This window comes from Python bivittatus, unplaced genomic scaffold (assembly GCF_059951505.1).
Source record: "Python bivittatus isolate LINGU-HERP-01145 unplaced genomic scaffold, Pbiv_v1 ctg000480_np1212, whole genome shotgun sequence".
In the NCBI taxonomy this organism is placed as follows: domain Eukaryota; kingdom Metazoa; phylum Chordata; class Lepidosauria; order Squamata; family Pythonidae; genus Python; species Python bivittatus.
This window is the reverse complement of record NW_028277075.1, coordinates 61,195,894-61,201,284: the sequence shown is the minus strand read 5'-3', so window position 1 is coordinate 61,201,284 and position 5,391 is coordinate 61,195,894.

The window sequence follows — 5,391 nt, the reverse complement described above, 5'->3', positions numbered from 1 at the left end:
AGTGAAGAAATGGTAGCTTGGTCTTTAAATTGTAACTATAGTCCTTCAAAGTGTAAATAGACAATTAAAGCAGGGCTTTTCATTTCCTTTTGGTCAGGGGTTACTTTTTCTTATGATAATATACCTATATTGCCAAGTTGGCTCCCTCTTTACTTTTCCTGCCTTTTCTCTTCTCTCTCTCTCTCTTTTTTTTTCTTTTGATTTGTTTTTTCTTTCTTGGATTATAGCAAGCCATGTTGGAATATAAGCCTTGCCCTGGGAATGTTGTGGGGATGAATGAACCACTAAGGGAGGAGGAGGTTCAGAAAAGATTATTCCACCCTGAGAAGGAGTAGAAAGAAACTCAAAATAACTCTGCCTTGATGTTATTTGCTACAAGATGTAGTAGAGAGAAACTCTGGTTGTGTTTCAAGTTCTGTTATTCTATCCTATAACAATAAAGAGCACTTCTGAAATCGGTGACCTTCCCTACCCTGATGAGCTGACAGAAGCTCCTTTCTATTTGAGTCTTACCCCTGAATTAGAGACCCTAACCAATGTGGCTTCCCAAGTGATCTTCACCATGCCAGCTAGTTGAGAGACAGTTGCTGACCCTATCAGCCTACTGCCACCATCTCAGGACGATACTTCTACCACTCACTTGGTGGCTGCTATGAAAACTGCTACTTCCAATCACGCAGGTATTTTGATTCATGCAAGCCATAACGTAGGAAAACAGGGTGATCCATTTGCCTTGAAAATACAGAAATCGTTTTTAATATCCACACAAGACCAAAAATGAACCAGAACCAGGCAGAGAGAGGCCTCCTTTCCCATTTGCTTCAGCTTCCAAATATCAAATTGTGCTCTTCTAGCAGAAGTCCAGGACCAGCTCCATCCCAGGAAAGGAGAATGAAAGAGGGAAAGAGAGAGATTGTTGTAAAATGCAACCATGAGTCCTTCTTACACCACATGCAGAATAGCCTCTGAGTTCTGGAATCTTCCTAATGCTTATGATGTACCCCTGTTCTTCACTCCTGAGCTGAGCCATAGGCAAAATGTTCTTGAACTCCCTTGCTGCTTCTCACAGTGGAAAAGAAATAAACTGTATATGTGTGTGCACAAGTGTAATTTTTTCAAAAAGATTTTACTGATGCTCCTATGCCAGTCACAGGCTCAGTCCACTAAATCATATTCTCATGGCTGGTTTTTGCCACCGCGAGGAGAGGCTGTCACTCTTGAGTAAAGTTTAACAAATGTACCAGTCTCATCATTGGAAACATATTGAAGGGAATGCAATTTCTAAAACCTTAAGAGCACCAGGGCTTCCTGGAGCAGTAAGGAACTGGTAGCAGGTTCTTTCAGTAAATGCTAAAGGGCAGGGAGAATGTGTAGCCTGTTTAAAGCTGCATCATTTGCTCAATAAAATTACCTGAAATGAAGTCTATAATTGGATGCTGATGAAAGTCAGGAGATCAAGCTAGGGGAGGCCTCTTTGGCTCTTTTCTGCTAATGACAATATACTCCCTTTCCATTTAATTTGGATCCTGTTTTGGCCCAAGGCTGTTCGCTATAAAACCAAACAACGTGAGGACCTGCCTTTCTCTATCTGCTTCTGTTACATCCACCTGGGACCCTGGAATATGTCACCAGACAGTGATGTGGAACAGCACAAAGTGTCAACGTGCTCAGTCTCCCTTGCATCCTCTTTTAGGAACAGGCTTCAGGCAATTTCCCACCACCACCACCTTTCCCTCTCCCTCTCCCTCTCCCTCTCCCTCTCCCTCTCACCCCTCCCCCCATCAGATTGCCTCTGATCCATGTTTCTTTCAGCTGACACAGCCCCCGAGGTGTCAGTGGCACAAGCTGTTTCATCAGCAGTCTTCTCCTTTCTTTATAAGCTGTCCCTTCAGGCCTGGCATTTTCTGCACTTCTGACCTTTGTAGCCAGAATATATGTACATTTGCCAACGTACACCAGCTCAGCAACCAGCTATCTTATGCCCTTGTGCAAACAATGGCTTATTTGCAGGATGGGAGAAATGGTCAGAGAGAAGATGGGGGATATGAGTAGGAAATAAATTCTATCTTTCTGTTTCTCTGCATTTGAACTGCTTTGTCTCTGTGATTTTAACAAGAGAGGGAGAGCATTAGCAAAACTGAACCTGAAAACGTGGCTTGTGAAAAGTTAACTTTTCTCAGAAGCAGAGATATGGAGGGTTGTAAACTTTTGGGGGGGATGGGGTGCCTTTGAGTCAGTGCTGACTCCTGGTGATTGCCTGGACAAGTCCCTGCAGTTTTCTTGATTAGATTTCAGAAGTGATTTGCCCTTGCCTCCTTCCTAGGGCAGAGAGAAAGTGACTGGCCCAAAAAGCTCATGATCTCCTGGTTTTTAGCCCAGTAGCTTTAACCACTATACCAAACTGGGTCTCATAGTAAACTTGCATTACATAAAAAAAGGCAACAAGTTAAAGTTTTTGTGCTGGGATAGGATCCATTGCAATATTTGTAGAACATATTTGCTCACATGGATGCTTTTTTATCTTAAGTTTCAGTTGTCTCAAATCTTTTGCATATCAAGGCCACATTATTCTCTCTCTCTCTCTCTCTCTCTCGGTATAAACATATGCACACACATATACCCACATACAAACAGAGACACAGAGATTTTGTAGTTGAAGATTCAATTGAGAAATGAAAGTCTGGTATCAAGGCAATCATTCAATTGATTTTTCATTGAAACATCAAAAATTAGGAAAAGCTTTGCTGAATCAGACCAAAAGTTCATCTAAAACAGTACTTTCTTTTCCACAGCTGTCAAATCACTTTCAAGAATCTCCTCATACTGACATATGAAGGCTCTCTCTCTTTATTATTCTGCAGCCACTTGGATTGAATGCTAGAAGCCACTGAATCATCCATACATTACTTAGAACCCCCTTCAAGGATCCTTACCAAAGGTACAATTACCACTGTAGTAGTAACTTCTGCAAATGAATTAATTGTACTATAGAGAAATATTTCCTTTTGTCTATCCTGAATCTCTATTCAAATTCATTGAATGACTCCAGAATCTAACATTGTTATTAACACAGGACTGTGAAAATAGTCCAACCTCTGAGGGTGGTCTGCACAAGCTGAATCCCAGTTTAGGGCTGTGAATCCCCCCTGTGAACCCTAGGGAGATTCTCTCTACATCATTAAAAAAAAGTTCAATTGCTCACTCTTCCTTCCTTCCTTCCTTCCTTCCTTCCTTCCTTCCTTCCTTCCTTCCTTCCTTCCTTCCTTTCTTTTTCTTTCTTTCTTTCTTTCTTTCTTTCTTTCGTTCTTCTTTCTTCTTTCTTCTTTCTTTCTTCTCTCTTCTTTCTTCTTTCTCTCTTTCCACCTAGGAAGCCCATTGTCTCTAAAAAAAGACTCAGATACCTTCACTATATAGAAGAGAGGAAGGGGAAACATACAAAAGGAGGAATGGAATCTTGGAAGAAATTAATGGGGGATCAAGCAATAAGAGGAAGTCTTGCAATAAGAGAATAATAAATAACACACTTGATTGCAATCTCAATTTGCAGGAATGGCACACTATTCAATAGAATTAGCCAGGACAACAATGCAGAAGACAGTTGTGAAAGCAAATACTGATCTCTTTCTCACCCCATGTTTTTGCCATCAGGTCAGAAAGCTGTAAATGAAGTGACAACAGCAGTCTAATTGCAAGGGACACTCTAATCTGCAGACAAATATATCCATTACTAAATTCATCACTTTTTGTCACCCCTGTTTCCCATCAAGACATTTTATGCAAGCAAGTGCCAAAAAAAAAAATTATTTAAAAAAATATTCGTGCTGCTGCCACAACATGGCCATTTGCAGCACAGGGAAGCCACAGAACAAGGTGGAGCATTTTCAGATGGTTTTGAATGAAGATGATTAGAAGCATCCTATGGAAGAAATCTATCTTGAAAGGTCTGAATTTTCACCAGATTCAACTTTTGTGCTGAGTGCAAACTTTGAGGAGTGGGGAGCAGAGGAGGAATTCTCCATTTCTATTATGTGTAGTTGGATTTCTATTACCCACTTCACTTGTCTTTTTTTCAAAGCTTAAAAGTCCAAAAATTCCTCAAAGGATTGATTTTTGAATTCTCTGCTGTTTATATCTTTCTTGGTATATATCCCAGGACAAGACACAGCTGCTTTAAGAAGTTACAGACAGGTGCTATGTGAGGGCTCCCATATTCTCCAAAGCACCTTTTTGCCTCTGTATCCAAAGCACTGCACAGCCCAATAAAATCAAATAAAACAATATTCAGCTTCTGGGTGAATGTACCTTTACAACTAATACACTCATAATTTTCCCAAAGTTTCTATCTAAAGATGTTGAAAAGTCTTCCCAGATCTTTCTTGTGTTTAGATACAGTTTCCCCATGACTGCAGAGCAGTTGTTTTACAAGAACTATGTCTGGGGACAGTTAATAATCGTATTCCAATTCTAGGAGTTCAGCAAAGCTCCAACACGTTTCTCTAATACAAAGAGAAACTTGTATTACACATACATTCAATTAGAAAAGCAAAGAGAATTTAACCAGGAAAAAATATCAGCAAGGCAGGAAACTCTAATTGAGCCTCCAGACAGTGCTTCAACATGCTTTGCACTTGCTATGAAACCCGGGCAAATGTATTGATTTATTTGTCAAGTGGTCTATACTTCCTATTAAACTGTTCGATAAGTATTCTGTCTATCACACTGAAGGACAATAGATGGTTTGCTTCTTGTTTATATTCTAAGGATTGAAGATTTGTCAGGGCTCCAAATAAAAGGAAGAAAAAGATGTCGGTTCTCTTCTTAGAATAAAGTTAAGAGTAGTGTCTGGGGGAGCACTTTTTTATTATTAAGTAGTGTAGCCAGAAGTATTTGTGACTCTTGCTTAAGCAGCCCAAATATGAGCATTCTGGAGAACATTCCACAAAGCCTGATTATCTTCTCTCAACTATGCATGCCTTTTTTCTGAATATGGGATTACTTAAGTGTCATAATTAATTGCATTGCTACAGATTAATGTATGCAGAACGTGCATTTTTAAAGCTTGGAAAAGCATGATGTGGCTTTTTGATTCCTTTTGCCCCAATAATAAATTATTTTAGAAGCTAACCTTCACTTAAAAAAGAAAAATCAATAGTTATTTGATAATCTGTAATTAACTTAAAATATACATGGGATTTGATCTCATATATCCTAGGTTTAATTTAAGCGATATGGCAGGGAACAACACTGCATTTACTTTTATGCCACACAGACAAATTTTAGTTACGGGCTACATATATTATTCGAACAGTTTAAATGTGATCTACCAGATATTATAAGAAATTTTAGCAGGGCTAAACACACTTCAAAAATATTGCAAGAAGCACTTTAGAA